Source organism: Crocuta crocuta, unplaced genomic scaffold, assembly GCF_008692635.1.
Source record: "Crocuta crocuta isolate KB4526 unplaced genomic scaffold, BGI_CrCroc_1.0 scaffold30, whole genome shotgun sequence".
Lineage (NCBI taxonomy): Eukaryota > Metazoa > Chordata > Mammalia > Carnivora > Hyaenidae > Crocuta > Crocuta crocuta.
Window position 1 is genome coordinate 2563555 of NW_027528345.1, and position 13215 is coordinate 2576769.

Consider the following 13215-nt stretch of genomic DNA (forward strand, 5'->3'; position numbering starts at 1 on the left):
TCCATNAGCAAGAATGATTTCTAGATTTCAGGCTTGAGCAATTAAATAGATGAAGGGTGCATTTTTCTGAGATGGGTGTGACTTAGAAAAACAAGTGTGGGGTTCAGTGGGGGTGAATTCATAGTTCTGTTTTGACTATTCTGAACTTGAGATGTCTATTGGACATCCAGGTGTATATGTCATGTGGGGAATTGATTATTTGAGTCTATAGTCAAGGAGAGCAATCTGGAGTGAAGATACAAATTTAATGTTAGAGGAGAGGCAAGATGGTGGAGAAATAGAGAGCTCTGTGCATTTCGCTCACCCCCATCTCTCAGAGAAGGCCTGAAGTCATAGGACACTGATCCACAGGAGTTTGGGGGAAAAAAAGAGACAGAGTACACTGGGATGGCAACTTCATAAGGCTGCCTCAAGAAAGAAGCCAAAGTACACATGGTGGAGAGTCCCAAATACCACTATGAGTAGGGAAATAAAATAACCAAACAACAAGAGAGACCAAGGGATGACATTAAAAGAACACTTCCTGAATGGACAGGCCCTAGACAGTCAATGAGTCTTCTTTAATATAGCAGTACTCTCAGGTGCAGAGTGCATAACAAGCTTTTAAACCTAACAAGAGACAGAAATCTAGCCAAAATGACAAAATGGAAGAATTCTCCTCTAAACAAATTCCAGGAAAAAATGACAGCTAAAGAGCTGCTTAACACAGATATAAGCAACATAACTGAACAAGAATTTAGAACAGTAGTCATAAAATTAATCGCTGGGCTTGAAAAAAGCATGGAAGACATCAGGGAAGCTACTGCTACAAAGACTATGGAGCTTACAAATAGTTGTGATGAATTTTAAAATGCTATAAATGAGGTGCATAATAAAACAGAGGCGTCCAATGCATGGATTGAAAAGGCAGAGAGGAGAATAGGTGAATTAGAAAACACAATTATAGAAAAAAGGAACCCGAGAAAAAGAGAGACAAACTGATCCAGGAGCATGAAAGGAGAATTCGAGAGCTGAGTGATACAATCAAACGGAACAATATCTGTATGATAGGAATACCAGAAGAGGAGGAGAGAAGGAAAGATGCCAAAGGAGTCCTTGAACGACCTATAGCTGAGAACTTCCCTAATCTGGGGAAGGAAACAGACATTGAAATCCAAGAGGCACAGAGAACTCCCCTCAGGCATAACTTGAATCCATCTTCTGCACAACATATCATAGTGAAACTGGCAAAATATAAGGACAAAGAGAGAATTCTGAAAGCAGCTAGGAATAAAAGGGTCCTAACATACAAAAGGGGACCTATCAGAGTAGTTACAGACCTATCTACTGAAACGCGGCAGGCCAGAAAGGAATGGCAGGAAATCTTCAATGTCATGAACAGAAAAAAATATTCAGTCAAGACTCGTCTATCCAGCAAGTCTGTCATTCAGAATAGATGGAGAGATAAAGGTCTTCCCCAATAAACAAGAATTGAAAGAATTCATCACTAAACCAGCCCTGCAAAAAATCCTAAGGGGGACTGTATGAGGGAAATGTTGCAAGGAATGCAAGATACCAGAGACACAACCACAAGCGTGAATCCTACAAAGAACACAATGACTCTAAACCTATACACTTCAATAATAATACTGAATGTAAATGGACTAAATGCTCCAATCAAAAGGCATAGCATATCAGAATGGGAAAAAAATCCATCTATTTGCTGTTTGCAAGAGACTCATTTTCGACCTGAGGACACTTTCAGATTGAAAGTAAAGGGATGGATAACTATCTGTCATGCTACTGGAAGTCTAAAGAAAGCCGGAGTAGCCATACTTACATCAGACAAACTGGACTTTAAAGGCAGTAACAAGGGATGAAGAAGGGCATTATATAATAATTATAGGGTCTGTCCATCAGGAAGAGCTAACAGTTATAAATGTCTACACACCAAATTCAGGAGCACCTCAATATATAAAACAATCACACACAGACACAATCTTATGGATAAGAATGTGCTAATAGCAGGGGACTTTAATACTCCACAGATAGCAATGGATAGATCAACTAGACAGAAAATCACTAAAGAAACAATGGACTTCAATGAAACATTGGACCAGATGGATTTGACAGATATATTTAGAACTCTACATCCTGAGGCCATGGAATTCACTTTCTTCTCAAGTGCGCATGGCACATTCTCCAAGATAGATCACATATTGGGTCATAAAGCAGCCCTCAAAAAAATAGAAAAGAATCGAGATCATACCATGCATACTTTCAGACCACAATGCTATGAAACTTGAAATCAATCACAGGAAAAAGTCTGGAAAACCTCCAAAAACATACAGGTTAAAGAACACCCTACTAAAGAATGAATGGGCCAATCAGGAAATTGGAGAAGAATTTTTTAAAAAATATTGAAACAATTGAAAACTATCCAAACTCTTTGGGATTCAGCAAGGGCAGTCCTAAGAGGAAAGTACATTGCACTCCACGCATATTTCAAGAAACTAGAAAAAGCACAAGTACAAAATCTAACAGCACATCTAAAGGAACTAGAAGCCAAACAAGAGCACCACAACCCAACAGAAGAAGAGAAATAATAAAAATCAGGGCATAAATAAACAATATAGAATCCAAAAAAACAGTAAAACAGACCAATGAAACCAAGAGTTGTTTTTTTGAAAAAATAAACAAAATTGACAAACCTCTAGTCAGGCTTCTCAAAAAGAAAAGAGAGAGCGCCCAAATAGACAAAATCATGAATGAAAATGGATTTATTACAACCAATTCATCAGAAATACAAGCAATCATCAGGGAATACTATGAGAAATTATATGCCAACAAATTGGTGAACTTAGAAAAAATGGACCAATTCCTAAACACACACACTACCAAAATTCACATGGGATGAGATAGAATATCTCAACGGACCCATAACTAGTGAAGAAATTAAATCAGTTATTAAAAATCTCCCAACAAATAAGAGCCCTGAGCCAGATGGCTTCCTTGAGGAATTCTACCAGACATTTAAATCAGAGTTAATAGCCATTCTTCTCAAGCTGTTCCAAAAAAGTAGAAATCAAAGGAAAACTTCCGGACTTATTCTACAAAGCCAGCATCACTTTGATTCCAAGCCAGACAGAGACACAACAAAAAAGGAGAACTACAGGCCAATATCCTTGATGAATACAGATGCAAAAATCCTCAAGATACTTGCAAATCGAATTGAATATCACATAAAAAGAATTATCCACCATGATCAAGTGGGATTCATTCCTGGGTTATAGGGCAAGTTCAATATTCACAAATCAATCAGTGTGATACATCACATCAATGAAAGAAAAGATAAAACCCATATGATCCTGTTGATAGTTGCAGAAAAAGCATTTGACAAAGTACAGTATCCCTTCTTAATAAAGATTCTCGAGAAAGTCGGGATAGAAGGAACTTACTTAAACATCATAAAAGCCATCTATGAGAAGCCCTCAGCTAACATCATCCTCACTGGGGCAAAACTGAGAGCTCTCCCCCTGAAATCAGGGACACAACAGGGATGTCCACTCTCACCACTGTTGTTTAACATAGTGCTGGAAGTCCTAGCATCAGCAATCAGACAACAAAAAGAAATAGAAGGCATCAGAATTGGCAAAGAAGAAGTCAAACTTTCACGTTTTGCAGACGACATAATACTCTACATAGAAAACCCAACAGACTCCACCAGAAGCCTACTAGAACTGATCCATGAGTTCAGCAAAATTGCTGGGTACAAAAATCAATGTACAGAAATTGGCTGCATTTTTATACACCAGTAATGAAGCAACAGAAGGAGAAATCAAGAAACTGATCCTATTCACAATTGCACAAAAAAAACCCACATAAAATATCTAGGAATAAACCTAACCAAAGATATAAGAGATCTGTATGATGAAAACTATAGAAAACTTATGAAGGAAATTGAAGAAGACACAAAGAAATGGAAAAACATTCCATGCTCATGGGTCAGAAGAATAAATATTGTTAAAATGTCATTACTACCCAATCAAAATTGTACTGGCATTCTTCTCAAAGCTAGAACAAACTATCCTAAAATTCGTATGGAACCACAAAAGACTCCAAATAGCCAAAGCAATCCTGAAGAAGAAAACTAAAATTGGAGGCATTGCCATCCCAGACTTTAGCTTCTACTACAAAGCTGTAATCATCAAAACAGTATGGTACTGGCAGAAAAACAGACACATAGACCAATGGAACAGAATAGAAAACTTGGAATTAGACCCACAAATGTATGGCCAACTAATCTTTGACAAAACAGGAAAGAGTTTCCAATGGAAAAAAGACAGCTTCTTTAACAGATGGTGCTGGGAGAACTGGACAGCAACATCCAAAAGAATGATACTAGACCACTTCCTTACACCATACACAAAAATAAACTCAAAATGGATGAAGGACATGAATGTGAGACAGGAAACTATCAAAACGCTAGAGGAGAAAGCAGGAAACAACCTCCTTGACCTCCACTGCAGCAATTTCTTACTTAATATATCCTCAAAGGCAAGGGAATCAAGAGCAAAAATGAACCCTTGGGATCTCATCAAGATAAAAAGCTTCTGCACAGCAAAGGAAACAGTCAATAAAACTAATAGGCAACTGAAGGAATGGGAAAAGATAGTTGCAAATGACATATCAGATAAAGGGCTAGTATCCAAAATCTATAAGGAACTCACCAAACTCCACACCCAAAAAACAAATAATCCAGTGAAGAAATGGGCAGAAGACATGAACAGACACTTCTCCAAAGAGGACATCCAGATGGCCAACAGACACATGAAACGATGCTCAGCGCCCCACATCATCAGGGAAATACAAATCAAAACCACACTGAGATACCACCTCACGCCGGTCAGAGTGGCTAAAATAAACAAATCGAGAGACTAGATGCTGGCGAGGATGTGGAGAAACGGGCACCCTCCTACACTGTTGGTGGGAATGTAAACTGGTGCAGCTCCTCTGGAACACAGTGTGAAGGTTCTTCAAAAAATTAACAATAGAACTCCCCTATGACTCAGCAATAGCACTGCTAGGAATTTACCCGAGGAATACAGAAGTGCTAATGTATAGGAGCACATGTACCCCAATGTTCATAGCAGTACTTTCAACAATAGCCAAATCATGGAAAGAGCCTAAGTGCCCACCAACTGACGAATGGATCAAGAAGATGTGGTTTATCTATACCATGGAATACTACATGGCAGTGAGAAAGAATGAAATCTGGCCATGTGTAGCAACATGGATGGAACTTGAGTGTTTTATTGCTGAGCAAAATAAGTCAGGCAGAGAAAGACAGAAACCATATGTTTTCACTTATAAGTGGGTCAGGAGAAACTTAACAGAGGACCATGGGGGAGGAGAAGGAGAAAAAATAGTTGGGTAGAGGGAGGGAGGCAAACCATGAGAGACTCTTGAATGTCAAGAACAAACTGAGGGCTGATGGGGGTGGGGGATAGGGGACATGGGGTGATGGTAATGGAGGAGGGCACTTGTGGGGATGAGCACTGAGTGTTATATGGAATCCAACTTGACAATCAACTATGAAAGAAAAATAAATGAAATAAAAATAAGGAAATTTGATGTTAATCATTGTATAGATGTGTACTAAGTCCTGAGCTGCAAGATATTACCTAGAGAAAAGCATAGATAGAAACAGAAGTCCTGGGCAGTTGGAGATTAGGACAAGGAGAAAAAAGTCAGAAAAAAAAAAAAACATAAAGAAAGACAGTATGGTAGAAGAAAAACACTAGAATGTGGCATTTCAGAAGATAAGAGAAGAAAAGGTTTCAAGGAGGAGGAATTATTTAACAGTGTTGAATAGTTTGGGAAGTTGAGCCAGATAAGGACACACGTATAAACACTGGGTTTGGAAAGGAAGGAGACTTTGATATATTGGTGATAGAAACAGAAACCCTATGGGAGCAAGTTCAGACAAAAATAAGACATGATTTGGTGGAGGAATTAAATTGGTATAGATCTTTCAAGATTCTGTTGTGAAGAAGACCAGAAATAGGCTGGAAGAGCTTCAGGAGCAAATTCCTACAATGCCTGCACCAAGGAGAATGAAGAAGTGAAATAGTAAAGACCGTGAAATGGATGATGCAGGAGAGAGAGGAGATAGTCATAGGAGTGAGGTTCTTGAGGCAGTAGCTAGACAGTAGTGGGGAGGGAAAGAGGGAAGGTGTGGCCCCGCACTGGGTAGGGCACCTCATCTATGGTAGCAGGATAACCAGCACAGGGCGCTGCTCTAGAAGCTAGGAGAGTCGTAAATTTGTGGGTATGAAGTTGTGGGAGTTACTGCCTAATTCTGTTTTCTCCTTGGGGACATTAGCCAAGAATGAGGAAGGAAGGCAGAGCGTTGGAGCTCTAGGAAGGGGAGGTAGTTTGAAATCATTGTTGCAGAGAATAGGAGAGCAAACATTGCAGGTAGTATGTAGGTTTCCTGGCCAAAGTGGAGTCCTTGCTTAAGTCTTGTGGTCACAGATATAAGGTAAGACCCGTTAGTATAGTTGTTGGTTTTTTTTTCCAGAAATATTTATTTGCTCAAGTATTGATAGGGAAAGGGCTGGGATTTACCAGAATTGGAGCCTTCCTAAGGAGGAATTGAAGGAAGGAGGAAGATGCATAATAGTTAAGGCTTTTGTTTTTGTTTTTGTTTTAAGAAAATGATTTTAATTACAGACTATGAATTCTAAGGTATATATAACCATAGTAATGAGAATTAGAGGGATATAGTTGATACAGGAAAAAAAACAGTGAAGATTTGGAGGTCTCAACAAGGGCAAAGAGTTGCTGGAGTAGGAGATCTAGAATAAGTAAGCTAAATGGGTGGGAGGTGGTAGTTAGAGTCTGAAGATTGATATAGAAATCCTGGCAGCATAATGAATTTTTGATGATTTTAAATATCAAAGGTCAGACCATGGGTCTCGGTGAACAAGATGAGGTGATAGAAAAAAATGTAAGTGAGGCCAAAGAATTAAGAAGCCAAGGTATTAGAGAGCACATCCAAGTAGATATTGAGTGAGCAAGAACTGCCCCAGAGTAAATGTGGTGAATGAAAAAGGGAGCAACTACTAAAGTCATGAACTGAAGAGGACAGATTTCCACTGGACACTCAGGAGGAGGGGCAGCAACTAATGAAGTTTGTTGGCATAAACTTCAAAGGGCCTGGTGTATTTAAATAAGAAGGATGGAGACAGTTTGGAAGCAGCATTGGGGAGCCAGAAAGATATGCACCTTCCCTTTTGCTGGTCTCTGAGGTCAGTGGAGGGAAGACAAACCCTTTCCACTCCTGAGCTTTGCTTGGTGTTCAGCGGCACCATGAGATGGCCAGCTTTCCTTTGGGACAAAAAAGGAAAAGGAATGATCAGGAAAAAAAAATTACTGAAAAAGGCATGTTGGCTACTGACCTACTACCTGTTCCAAAGGGCACACTGGAAGGGATTTAGAGGGTGGAGATGAGTGACAGATCAGGTCTCATAGCCTCTACAGCATTAGACTGTGGGCCATGTAAGGAATGTATTTTCCATTAAAGACCCAGCACCCACACAGAGCATGCACATATGTCAGTGAGAGGCAGGGTGTCTCAGTGCAATGCTCCCTCATTTAGGACCTGGGATGTACTCTGACCAGTTGTAAGCTACCTAGATACAAAGAAAATGCTATTTTGGATCCACTGAGTCAGTTTCACAAGTGTTTGGATTGGGTTCTTGTAAACTACCCAGTGTTTGAACAAACTTGATTGGCTCCCACTGTTTCTTCGGTGTCTCGGAGGTTAGCCTGTTGTCTTCTAAAGGGGCTCAGTTATTCTGTCTTCTTCCCTTATTTAATTGTTTTGTGAGGCTTATCACCTGCCATTCTCCTGCTCTCTGTCCCATTACTGTGTCCACCACCTCTCGAACACCGCTTTGTTGACACGGTGGCCTCTATGGATTGTCTGTCTTTTGACCACCAGTGCTGCACCTAGTGCCTAACACTCTCTAGGTAAATAGTGAATGGGTGGATTATTGAGAATACCATTTTTCTTTTTTTTAATTTAAAAAAATGTTTATTTATTTATTTTGGGGGGGGGCAGAGAGGGATGAAGAGAGAGAATCTCAAGCAGGCTCCATGCTGACAGAGCAGAGCCCAACATGGCGCTCAAACTCACAAACACTGAGATCATGACCCGAGCCAAAATCAGGAGTCGGATGCCTAACCAACTGAGGCACCCAAGTGCCCCACGATTTTAGCTGTTAAAGACCAGAAATTATCCAACTTGTCTTTGACACTAAGTTGAAGACCTTTACTATACTCGCTAAATAAATACCCTCTAGCTGGTGCCCAGCCAAGTATTTCTTTATCTTTTTGCTTCATTTATATGTCAAACAATAAAATGAAGACGAAAACCCTGCTAGTAATTCACCATTTGCCCCTCCAGATTCACTTTCCTTCCTTTTCCAACCTGTTCTGTGATCCTTTGTTGACTGCTTGTCTTCTGACTTCCACTTGGGTCTGGCCCAGATAGGTGCCAACAGGAGATCCAGAACTAGGAAGAATAAGAGGCCAGGTGTTTATTCACCTGACCTCTGGCTCTGTCCCTCCACAGGCACTAGTTGAAGTGGCCATTCTCCTCCCTGGAAAGCTTTCTGGAGTTTCTGTGATTGCTCCTTCCCTTTGCGCCTTGAGGCCTAGAGGTGGAAGCAATACTGTCCCCACCTCCAGCCACAATACATGTTTCACTCCCCCAGTGCTGTCCACAACTCTCTAAATACTCTTTTCAGGAAACTCTCCCAATCACCTCCTGCAAGTGTACCCTGACTGAAACAGCAATGTTTCTTATTTAAGTATTACAGTACCTAGGCACCTCTGGGTTTAAAAGTCATGTCGGGGGTATTTCTAAACAAGTCTATAGATGCTTTTTTTTTTTTAAATGTTTTATTTATTTTTAGGAGAGAGAGAGAGACACCGTGAGGGGAGGGTCAGAGAGAGAGGGAGTCACAGACTGAAACAAGCTCCAGGCTCTGAGCTGGCAGTCAGCACAGAGCCCGACGCGGGGCTCGAACCCACGAACCGCGAGATCATGACCTAAGCGAAAGTCGGACGCTTAACCGACTAAGCCACCCAGGCGCCCCTATAGATGCTTTAAAAGATAGATTCTCCACTCCCCACCTCTACTCTAAGCCCACAGAATCAAGAGGGTGTTTTGTGGCTGCAGGCAAACATTCCATTATCACCATGTTGGGGTCATTCCTCCCACTGAGAAACATTTGCCCCCCACCTACTATGTGACAGACTACGTTCGGCACTAGGACACAGCCCCATAGGTCGCAGTGCCTGCCATCAAGACATTCTTGTGAAAATCCTAACCTATACGTGGTATTCAAAGCAAAATCAGGGCTGAGGACCACATTTTTTTAAATTTATTTATTTATTTATTTAATTGTTTTATTTATTTCTAGGAGGGAGAGAGAGAGAGATAGCGTGAACAGGGGAGGGTTAGAGAGAGAGGGAGTCACAGACTCTGAAACAGGCTCCAGGCTCTGAGCTGGCTGTCAGCACAGAGCCCGACGCGGGGCTCGAACCTACAAACCGCGAGATCATGACCTAAGCGGAAGTCGGACGCTTAACCGACTAAGCCACCCAGGCGCCCCTGAGGACCACATTTTTAAATAAAGAAATATCCAATGTGAAAGTTCTGGAAAGAGCAAGTAAATATATCAATGTTAAAATGTCTCAATTTGATAATTAGAAGATATTTAGGGTTTTGACAGATAAAGAGTAAAAATACTAGTTGTTTTTGAATCACGCACTTTGCAAATAGTATAAAATTAAAAAATCCGAAAGAATATATGCACAAATATATATATATATAGACAGATAGATAGATAGATAGATAGATAGATAGATAGATAGAAGTTCCAAAGAGTAAAACACAGATATAAAGCAGAAGGCAATTACTTAAATAATATGGGATAAAATATTCTTGGATTAGGTAAGAGACTGTCTTCAGTGTAATCGTGTAATATCGACTATGAGCACTTGCAATTCCAATTTAAGATCTGTTGGATAGTTTAAATAGTTGGTATGTTTTGTGGGTGAATTGTGTGGCCTCAAAAGGTATGTTGAAATCCTGACACCAGGTACCTGTGAATGTGACCTTATTTGCAAATATAGGGTTGTTACAGATGTAATCAATTAAGATGGGATCATCCTGTGTCAGGCTGAGTCCTAAATCCAATAACTGGTTACTTTGTAAGAAAAGAGAAGCTGAGGGGCACCTGGGTGGCACAGTTGGTTAAGCATCCAACTCTTGATTTCAGTTCAGGTCATGATCTCAAGGTTTATGAGATTGTGCCCCATGTTGGGCTCTGTACTGACAGCATGGAACCTGCTTGGGATTCTCTCTCTCTCTCCCTCTCTCTCTCTGCCCCTCCTCTGTTTGCCCGCTCTCTATCATTCTCAAAAATAAATGGATGAACTTAAAACAAAAATAAAATAGAGGGGTGCATGGGTGGTACAGTAGGTTAATTGTTTGGCTCAGATCATGACCTCATGGTTAGTGAGTTCGAGCCCCATGTGGGGTTCTGTGCTGACACCTGGGAGCCTGGGGCCTGCTTCAGATTCTGTGTCTCCCTCCCTCTCTCTGTCCCTCCCCTACTTGCACTCTCTCTCCCTCAGAAAATAAGTGAACATCAAAAAAATTGTCTTAAATAATTAAAATAAAGAGAAATTTAGATACTACACACCCAGAGGCCAAAGATCACGTGGCCATGGAGCGAGAAAGCTGAGTGACAGCTACAAGCCACAGCACTCCAAGGATGAACTTGCCACCAAAAGCTAGGAATAAGTGAGGCAAAATTCTTCTCTAGAGACTTCAGAGGGAGCGCAGCCCTGATGACAGGACCTCCGGCCTCCAAAACTCAGAGAATAAATTTCAGGGCTTAAAGCCACACACCTTGTGGTACTTTGTTACAACAGCCATAGGAAACCCATACAGTATATAAGGTTTTCACAGATGACCGGATCTTTCTCATTCATGGATAAAGAAGGCCAAATGCAGGACGCCTGAGTGGCTCAGTCAGTTAAGCGTCTGACTTCGGCTCAAGTCATGATTTCACAGTTTATGAGTTTGAGCCCCGCATCAGGCTCTGTGCTGACGGCTCAGAGCCTGGAGCCTGCTTCAGATTCTGGGTGTGTGTCTCTCTCTCTGCCCCTCCCTGCTCACGCTTCTCTCTCTCTCGTTCTCTCTCAAAAATAAATATTAAAAAAATAAATAAAAAAGAAGGCCAAATGCATGAATTCGGTTAAAACAGGCAAACAAAATACATACAATTACAAGCAAAGCATAAATGGCATCATGAGACCCTCCACAGAAGCATCTAGAGGAGCTACACTAAAGGCTTCTATGAGTTCCAAGACAAAACACTGATTTTACATTTGGCAGCAATTTGATACTAGCTCTGAAATCATAAAAGAAATTTATATCTTAAAATTGTATTATTTTGATTTATGTTAAAAAGAGAGGAACTAACATTTATAGTTTCTATGATCTGCCAAGCCCAGTGAAAGTCACTTTATTTTTAGCATGTAATCGAATCCTTGCTGTGACTCTGAAACAGAAATGTAGCATGTTCATTTTCCAAATAAGGAGATGATGAAGGAGTTGCCTAAATTACAAACTGAGCTGCCTGAGATCACACAGTAGCAAGTAGCAGGACTAGAATTTGAACCTACATCTAAGGGCAGATCCAGGTTTGGTGGCGCCTATGGTGTACACAGTGTGTAGGGATGGGGAAAACAAAATTATGAAACAAAATGTCTGCTTTAGGCCAGTAAGGGGCCCTAAAATTTAGGCAATGTTTGGTCAGTGTTCCTGTCTGGGTGCCTCTGATTTCCAGGCATTTTCTTCCAGGCATTTGATAAGTAATAAAAGCTCATTATAGAAAAATTAGAAAATACAATTAATTACTTTTTAAATCACTCAAAGTTCTACCACCCAGAGTTGACTACTGTTAGCTACAAATTTTTATTTTTCCTCCCAGAGATCTTTCTGTACATATGCTTTTATGGTCTGATTTTCTTTCTACTTAATATATTACTGACATTTAAAATGTAAACCAGACATAAAATCACAATGCCCCCCTCCTGTTCATAACCATCTAATGGCTTCCATATTCTTTGGTATTACATCCATTTGTATCCAAATAACATAAGTTCTTCATTTAAAAAATGAAATACTGCTAGGAAAGTTATAATTAATAACAGAAGCCCCCTGTCACAGCATTATCAAATCCCACACCCTAAATAGAATGTTTTTAAATTCTTTAATCTTTCTTCTTACATTTCCTTTGAAGTTTAAATAAGATATTTATACAAACTCCCTCTCAGATATTATCTACTGGCCTTATAAGGAATAGATGAATTTCGTGTTTTTACATTTTCCTTGCCCGATTTTCTCTCCTTTCCCTCTCCTAACTTTTGAGCTTAGCTTGATATTCAGGATTTAACTTCTTAAAATTATGTTCATGTTATTTACTGTGGAGCCAGGAGACACAGCTTTTCTCTCCTATGTACCAGCACCTTTTCTTCCGGAGTTCATAATTATCTTTGGTTATTTTTGTTATTCCCTTCTAATCAATTCAGAAATTCTCCAATAGAACTCTAAACCGCCTAAACACTACATTCTGCATGGTGCCACAATACATAATCTTCCAGCCTCTGTCTGTTGTCGTTTTTTTAAATAAAGATATTCCTTCTGGAGTCCCGCATACACCCCTGCCCTATAGACCTGCAGCCCAGCGGCTGCTCTGGGACCTCCGTGGTCTTCGGTCTTCTCTCCGAGGCCAATGGTTCTGGCTCCTTTATCAACCTGCCACATCCAACTGGTTTTCTGTTCACTCCCTGATCTTGGTGGGACACATCCTATAGTGGCTTCCGAAGCATGTGTATATGAAAGACCAAGTATCTGAGAACCTCAACAGTCCAAAAAGTCTCCATCCTACCTCCATATTCATGTATAGAATTCCAGCTGGGAAATCATTTTCCCTCAGAGTTTTGAAAGCATTCTTCTGTGCTCTTTAAGCTTCTAGTATTGTGGGGAGTCCAGTGCTATGCTAATTCACAAGCCTGTCTCGGTTACCAATTTTTATTCCCTCTCTGGAAGCTTTTAGAGTCACTGGGTTTTCCCCCCCCCCCTTAGTT